This window comes from Lutra lutra, chromosome 2, assembly GCF_902655055.1.
Source record: "Lutra lutra chromosome 2, mLutLut1.2, whole genome shotgun sequence".
Lineage (NCBI taxonomy): Eukaryota > Metazoa > Chordata > Mammalia > Carnivora > Mustelidae > Lutra > Lutra lutra.
The window spans coordinates 5960475-5969657 of record NC_062279.1 but is presented as its reverse complement, the minus strand read 5'-3'; positions in this window follow the sequence as shown (position 1 = coordinate 5969657).

The window sequence follows — 9183 nt, the reverse complement described above, 5'->3', positions numbered from 1 at the left end:
TAATTAGAACATAAAAAAAAGGATATAGTCACAGGATGAAAGCAAATCTTCACTCACAATCAACAGGGCAAGCATACAAACAACACAGGCATATGATTATTTCAATAAAACCATGTGGTACCTATTTGTACTCAACACATAATATGTAGTCATTTTAAACACAAGCCAATGTTTACCAAAAATATTGTATTAAGAAAGGGATGCTCAGGTTTTTTTTTTTTTTTTTTTTGGTCAGAGAGAGTGAGTACAGGCAGACAGAGTGGCAGGCAGAGGCAGAGGGAGAAGCAGGCTTCCTCCTGAGCAAGGAGCCCGATGTGGGACTCTCGATCCCAGGACACTGGGATCATGTCTTGAGCTGAAGGCAGTCACTTAACCAACTGAGCCACTCAGGCGTCCCGGGAAGCTCAGGTTTTTAAAAGGGAAAAATCATATATACAATATTTACTTGAAACAATGCAATGCACCTAGCAATTACAACAAAGACAGGCAAAAATAAATACCAAGTTTCATTACCATGCCCAAACTGTCTTTTTGGAGTTACCAGACAACAGTAAAACAAAATCCTTAAAAATAACTTACATTAAAGAGGAAGAAAAAAGGTGCTTTTCCAAATGAGTAACAGTGGTGGAATTTCACATAGAAACTTGTGGAGGTGGAACTCTCAGGTTGTACTCAGAGGCAGAGTGTTGAGTTGGCAAAGCACACAAACCCTGAAACTAAATGCCTACTTTTCACTCCTGCCCTTTCCTTGCCTTTATTTTCTTGCCTGACCTTGGAGAATTTAAGTAACTTCTCAGGGTTCTCCTTTCCAAAATTTGGGTGGTAGGACATACCATACCTTAAAAAGTGTATCTGTGTACACTATCTACCTTGACCCTTGAACAAGATGGGGGTTAGGGCTGACAACGCCTGCACAGGTGAAAATATACCTATAACTTTTAACTCCCACAAAACTTTACTAATACTCCCCTATTGACTAGAAGCCTTGCTAATAATATAATGTCGATTAACACATTTGTGTGTTCTCTGTAAAACATACTGTTTTCTTACAATAAAGTAAGCTAGTGAAAAGAAAATGGTAAACTCATAAGGAAGAGAAAATATGTTTACAGCAATGTATTATATTTATTGGAGGAGAAAACTGCACATAAACAGACCCATGCAATTCAAACCTGGGTTCTTCAAGTTCAACTCTGGAAACAATCAGAAATCCTTCCTAGGAAAGAGACATCTTTGTGTTGGAACTGAGTATTTACCTCAACAAGATAAAGACGACTAAAACAAATCTAAGGAAAGTCAAGGTAAGAAATTACCAAAGTTAAAAGCAAAAAATAAAAACAAAACCATAAAAGGATATTCTTGAATATTCGATGAAACAAAAAACCTGATAGTTTGAAAGAAGCAGTAATACAGATAAGCCTTTGTTAAATTTATTAAGAGGAAAATCTATTTACACAAATACACTAGAAATGAGTGGGAGTGTAGGTATTGTTTTTAAAAACTGACACTTTGGGGTCACATGGGTGACTCAGTGGTTTAAGCGTCTGCCTTCGGCTTAGGTCATGATCTTGGGGTCCTGGGATTGAGTCCCACATTGGGATCCTGCTTCTCCTTCTCCCTCTGCCTGTTGCTCTGCCTACCTGTGCTCTCTCTCTGTCCAATAAATTTTTTTTAAAGTAAAGAAATGAAAAAGAAAAAGAAAAGTTGATACTTTTACACAAGCACTTGTTTTGATAGCTAGTATTCTTTTCATTTACTAGATGAAAAAAATGAGGCACGGATAGGATAAGTTATCTAAGGTTGCACAGCATTACATGATAGAGCTGTGATCTTCCCAAACAACGCTACACTGAAATAAACATAATAAATTATGTGAGGAGGCATGAAAAATTAGAAAGGCAGATCATGTTGCCGAATAAATAAGGATTTTAACTTTGTAATATTTTTTTTTTTAAATTGTCCTATAAGATTGACTGGATGCCAATAAAAACTCCAAGAGGGGCGCCTGGGTGCCTCAGTGGGTTAAGCCTCTCACTTCGGCTCAGGTCATGATCCCAGGGTCCTGAGATCAAGCCCCGCATCGGGCTCTCTGCTCAGCAGGGAGCCTGCTTCCTCCTCTCTCTCTGCCTGCCTCTCTGCCTGCTTGTGATCTTTGTCTGTCAAGTAAATGAATGAAATCTTTAAAAAAATAAAATAAAATAAAAATAGATAAAATAAAAACTCCAAGAATTTTTTTTTTCCTGGATCCTCACAATCCACTTTTAAAATTTATTGAGAAAAGTGAATAACTAAAAAACTAGGAAGGGAACTTTGAAAAAGAAAATCCCAATGTAAATCTTTGCTGTTGAAATAATGCGGTATCAGCACAGGGACCAGTACAGTGAAAGGGTTAGGAGTGAGTAGGGTAGACGGACTGTCTGGTGAAACTGTTCCTAGAAAATGATCTATGCATATTCACTGTATTCTCTTAAAACAGAAAATCTAACACCCAGTATTGATGTATTTGTGTCAATACTGTGTGTAGAAGTTGGCTCCATCTTTCTGAAGAGCAACAGGAGATACCCGTATCAAGACACACGCAATTCCATTTTCAGTTTTCTATTTTGGAAAAATGTTCACTTTTTTTTTTATTAGCACAATGTTCATTTTAGCATAGCTTGGAATAGAGGGCTACTGGAGAGAAAGTTAATGTTTATTCATAAGGATATGGTTAAATAGTAATGGTTAATGACTTTTAAAAAAAGTCGTATCTATCCCATGAAGTACTTTCCCCGGGTGCTTGTGCACACACGTGTGCCTGCGTGAGCCCACGTGTATTCTATTCTCAGACATAAAACATTGTCTCAAATAGTAAAATGTTCTTCTTAAGGAACAAAAAATGATTTCCACGGAGTGTGTTGAACTTAATCCCATTTATATAACGGAGAGAAGATTTATAGGTGTACAGATCCGTGTGTAAACCCATAGTAGGTGTTCTGGAAACATTTACATCAAAATCGTAACAGAATTTGCCTCTCGAGAGGGCAGCACGGGGAGTGGTGAGCGGGGATTTTTATTTTTCATTTGCTTATTTCTGTATGGATTACTTGAGACTGTATTAGTCTGTTCTTTAGAGAATAGTGTTTTAAAATCCTAGGAAACTGTGATCACCTAGGAGACTGGTAAAATTAAGATTCTACATGTTCATCAATACAGGTGATAAAATTACGAGTTTACACGGGCACATTGGGAACCCATGTGGGGCAAATGTGACTGTGTCTGCATAGGTTTGTCTGGGTCACAATCCCTGTAAGGCACCTGTCGAGATCCACAGGCTCCGGTGACTGAATTTTGGGAACTAGGAATGGGCTCTGTAGAAACAATTTCCTTGAGAATTAATGAGGCAAATGAAATTAAAAATGCTAATTTTATGCTTAAACTGCAAGAATGAATGCAACTGCATTTTTCCCGTGAGAGATGCAGACGGCCTGTGTCCTCCGAGTAGAGCAGAGCTGGGCTTTCGAACGCCACAAGCACAGCCTCCAAATCTGAACCCCTTTAATGATGCAAAATGAAGACAAGGTGAAGTCCAGTGAAGCAGTGGGTGGCAGGAAGAGATCTTCTGTAAGACCCTGCAGGCCCCCTATTCAAGCACTTCCCTAGCAGGTGATCCAGTCGGGTTGACCTTAAATTTCGCTTTGTGGGGATCTGTTCTTAATATCCAGGGACAAATCAATCTTTTTCTATTGCTCGGCCGTTCCCTGACTTCCCATCAGGAGAAGGGACAAGCCAGGGCCTGGCAGTCTGTCTTTGCTATAACTTCTCAAGTTATGAATGTAACATGAAGGAAGGAGAGCGGGATATCGACTTAACCTCTGCTGAAAAACAAAACCACGTGCCCATGGTATGCCAGGCTGCCTGTGGGGTACAGCAGAGAGGATGAGATGTGCTGTGAGCTTCAGGGTTCAGGTTTTAATAAGCTGTTGTCCACTTCTTCTCCCCTTTGGATTTTGTTGTCGCTACCCACCAGCTCCTGCCACCTGAGTGCTAACTCAGACCCACTCCCACCCTCTTTTCTGTTACTCTAGATGAATGGAGATGTTTTGGGAGCCCTTTGCCTGCTGCTGGCTTTCAGACTACTAGGCAACATCTTACGACCCTCCTCACGTTTGTTGTGAGATCCTAGGATAACTACGTGAATAATCTGTCCTGGAAGGCTTGTTTGGTTTGCAATTTATGATGGCCAACCAGAAGTCCTACCCAGCGCGAATAAAAACTTTTCCTCGAGCCAGTTCTCAGGACACACGAGATGGTAGAGCCCATTTGACGTGCTGTGATGGCAGTTCTCAAAGTCTGGTCCCTGGCCCAGTGGTATCTGTGTCACCTGCTCCAAGGTCAGTTGCCTGGGCCCCTGCAGACCCACTGAATCAGACCGTCTGCTGGTGTCTGACCGCCTCTCATGGGGGCTTAGGTCTGAGAGCATGGCTGTGGGTGTCAGACCACAGTCAATGTTGAAAGATTGGTCGCTCATCTATTAGCTATTAAGCACCATCTAGATCTGCATCACTGAAAAGACCTAGAATGGGAGCCACATATGTAAATTTCAATTTTTATAGTGAAAAGAAAAAAGGAAAAGGTGAAGTTAATTTTACTACTATATTTTATTTAACACAATATACTATCATTTCAACATGTCACTGATGTAAACTTATATTTATAGATATTTTACGTTTGTTGAGGGACTATATCGTGGAAATCCAGTGTATTTTATCCCTACAGCTTGTTGTGTTTTTGTCCAGCTACATTTTGTGGGCTCAGTAGCCACATGGGGCTGGTGGCTGCTGGAAGAGCCCTTGCCTGGGGAGAACCTACGTCTCCATTACATACTGTGTTGTGAACCCTCAATATTGGGTCAAATGCAGAATTATTTACTCTATCGGTTGAGGCCCAGATCCTCTGCCATCGCTCCAGAAGCCCCTGAGAGCAGACAGAACCTTGAGGGCTCCTAGTGTAGGGGATCCGCACTATCCATTTCCCACGCGTGCCCTGCCAGACACCCAGTGGTTTGTGTCCTCCTCAAACTCGTACCCTGAATCCTAACCCTCAGCGTGATCATATGAAGAGGGGGGCAGTTCGGTGGCACCTTCATGAGTGGGATCATTAGAAAAAAGATGCCACAGAGCTCCCTTGCCCTTTCCATCGTTTGGAGACACAGGGAGAAATGCCAACTGTGAACCAGGAGGTAGCTTCTTGCCAGATACTGAATTGGCCCGTGCCTCGGTCTCGGACCTGCAGCCTCCAGAACCATGAGAGAGGACCGTTCACAGCTCACACGTCCTCTGGCAGTCTGTTCTGTCGGCGGGAACACGCTGAGGCATGCTGTGCCCGTTACTGGTGGGGTCCAGCACGTTCGGCCCTGTGGCATGCAGGAGCCGCGGATACTCATTCCTGCCTAGTCCAAAGTGGAGGGATCTTTCCCCAGGCCCAGGGGATGAACGGGGGTAGTCAGCCTTTCCTTCCAGGAAGGGGCTGCGAGAGTAGCGGCAGGTGTCAGGGACTCAGTGCGGAGGCCGGTGACGAAAGCCAGCCTGTGCTGTCTGCCCGCCAAGTCTCGCGCTTATGGAGACAGGTGGGGGTCCGGCGATCGCCTCCCCAGGTGGCGGAAGATCACAGACGCGGTGAAAGCCAGAGTACATCCGGTGTCCCGAGCTTCCACAGCGGTAGTTTTGCCCAAATTTGTTTAACGTCCTATTCCTTATATCTCAACTTTTAACATAGTGTCTTGGAACCCACAAATGTGGGCATCTCGGCAAGAGGCTTCTGGTGGCCCCAAGGTGGGTGGTCCGAGCAAGTTTGCTCTGAAAACCTCTCCACTCTGAGACGGTGCCTTCCCGTCCTTTAACCCGGCAGAGTATGTCTCTTGCTCTGTTTCTGTCCTTCTGCTTGATCTCCATTCATGCAGTTTGTCCGTCTTTGTGTGGAAATGCAGAATTTTTAGACTTTTTAGCTGTCTGATTTGCCCTTCCCGTCCCTTGACTCTTTCTGTCCATCATTAAATTCGTGGATTTGCAGTGAGACGTCTATCCATCCTTCCCAAATTCCTGTATTTGTCTCATCAGTTGCTACAGTTAATTATACCAATTAACAATCTTTCCCTGCTTAGTTTGATAGACTTTTGGTCCCTATCAGGAATCGACCACCCACATTCATGACACATTGATTTCTCCAAATGGCGTGGTTGGTCTTACTCATGGCCCTCAGTGAGGTTCTGCGCCCACCTTTCCAGGCCAGGTGACACCTGCTCAATCTCCACTCACAGTCATATATCTCCCTCCACCGGTCTTCACAGAGCGAGCTCGGTGGAAGTAGGAGAGTGGGCTGGCTCGTCTCAATGGCACATCCTGTGTCCTGAAGTGACTGCTTGGCTTGGTTCAGTCCCTGGCATTTCTGGATCACTATCCTCCTCAAATGTTCTTGTGTTAAAGATTTGTAATAAAACCCAAAGCAATCCTGTTTTGAAAAAAAAAGAAATTAAAAACCTCTCCCTTTCCTCCCTGCTTATTCTCTTTCCCGTCATCTTCTCTCTCACTGTCTTGCATTTCAAAGAGCAGAATGTTTTTTTTCTTGAAGTATATATGCCGTACAATATCCTGTTAAAGTGTACAGCATAATGATTTGATATTTTATATGTTACAAAATGATCCTCATGATAAATCTAGTTACCATCTGTCACCTGAGTTATTACAATGTTATTGACTATATTCTCTGTGCTATGACTTACGTCCCCAAGACTTATTTTATAACTGGAAGTTTGTACCTCTTAATCCCCTTCATCTGTTTCACCCACTCCCAACCCTGCCCCGACTCTGGTAAACAATAGTTTTTTCTTGTATCCACGAGTCTATTTCTGTTATATTTCATTTGTTTTTTTTTAACTTTCATTTCTAATGAAGTTATCAAGGTATTTGTCTTTCTCTGACTAATTTCACTCACCATAATACCTCTCCTATGTCCATGTTGTTCCAAATGGCAAGATTTCATTCTTTTGATGGCTGAAAGGGGGCCAGTGGGGCAGCAGATAGTGTGTCTGACGATGCATCAGAAGACTATGGCTGAGTAATACTTGACTCTCTTTTTCTTTATCCATTCAACCATAGAGAGACATTTAATTTGTTCTTGTATCTTGGCTATTGTAAATACTTCTGCATTGAACATAGGACTGCATTGATCTCTTTCAAATGATGCTGTTTATCTTCAGATAAACACCCAGAAGTGGAAGTACTAGATAGTATAGTAGTTCTACTTTTAATTTCTTGAGGACCTCCATTCTGTTTCCCATAATGGCTGCACTAGCTTGTGTTCCTGCCAACAGTGCATGAGGGTTCCTTTTTCTTCACACTCTAGCCAATACTTGTTATTTTTTGTCTTTTTGATAATAGCCAATGGGACAGATGTGAGGCAATATTTCAATGTGATTTTGATTTGCATTTCCCTTATGATTAGTGATGTTGAGCACCATTTCATATGTTTTATGGCCATATGTATGTCTTCTTTGGAAAAATGTCTAAGTCCTCTGCCAAATTTTTAATAAGGTTGTTGTTTTTGGATATTAAGTTGTGGAAGTTCTTTATAGATTTGGAAATTAACCCATTATATATGATTTGCAAATGTCTTCTCCCATTCTATAGTTTGCCTTTTTATTTTGTTGATGGTTTCCTTTGCTGTGCAAAAGCTTTTTAGTTTGTTGTAGTCTACTTATTTTAGATTTCATCGCCCTAGCCTAAGGAGTCTGGTCCAAAAAAATATTGCTAAGACTGCAATCAGTGTTTACTGCCTATGTTTTCTTCTAGGAGTTTTATGGCTTTAGGTCTGACATTTAGGACTTTAATCCATTTTGAGTTAATTTTTGTGTATGGTGTAAGGTGTTAAGAATGGTCCAGTTTCATTGTTTTGCATGTAGCTGCCCATTAGGGCTTTGTTTTGGTCTCTGTTCTGGAGAATGTCTACCATGTGCACTGGAGAAGGATGTGTATTCTCTTGATTTTCATAGAATATTCTATATATTATCTATTAGGTTCATCTTGTCTAGTGTGTTGTTTAAGGCTGATGTTTCCTTAGTGTTTTTTCAGTCTATGTGATCTGTCCTTTGATATAAGTGGGGTATCAAAATCCTCTACGGATACTGTATTTCTATCAGTTTCTCTCTTTAGGTCTGTTAATAGTTGCCTTATACATTTAGGTGTTCCTATGTTGGGTGCGTAAATATTTATAAATGTTGTATCTTCTTTTTGGATTGACCCCTTTATTATTATGTAATGTCCATCTTTGTCTTTTATCCCCAGACTTTGTTTTATAGTCTATTTTGTCTCTTAATGAGTATAGCTATCCCAGCTTTCTTTTTGTTTCCATTTGCATGGAATATCTTTCACTTTCAGTCTGTATGCCCTTATATTTGGAGTGAGTCTCATATAGGTAGCATACAGATGAATTATTTTTTATCCATTCTGCTAGAGAATTTAGTCCATTTATATTTAAAGTAGTTATTAGTAGGTATGTGTTTATTGACATTTTGTAAATTGTTTTCTGGCTGTTTTGTAGTTCTTCTGTTCCTTTCTTCTTCTCTTGCCCTCTCTGTTGTATTTTGATTACTTTCTTTTGTGCTATGCTTAGATTCTTTTCTCATTATCTACTATAGGTTTTTGCTTTGTGATTTTATGAAGCTAGCATGTATTTGCCTACATATGACAGTCTACTTTAAGTTGATTGCAAGTTAAGTTTGAATGCATTCTATAACTCTGCATTATTATCCCCCCAACATTGTTTGATTTCATATTTTACATATTTTTATTTTCTGTATCTCTTAACCATTGCAGTTTTTGTTAAATTTACTACTTTTGTCCTTTAACCTTCATACTATGTTTATAAATGGTTAATTTACCATCTTTCCAGTGATTTTTTCTGTCCTTTTTTTTTTTTTTTTTACTTTTAAATGTTTTCTTGTAACTAATTTGTGCCTTTTCATTTCAGCTTAAAGAAGTCCTCCAGTATTTCTTGTACAACTAGTTGAGTGGTACAAGTTGATAAGCTTTTGGTTATCTGGAACAATCTGTATTTCTCCTTCAATTCTGAGTGACAGCCTTGTTGGGTAGAGTGTTCTTGATTGGATGGTGTTTTGTTATTTTTTTTCCCTTTCAGTATTTTGAA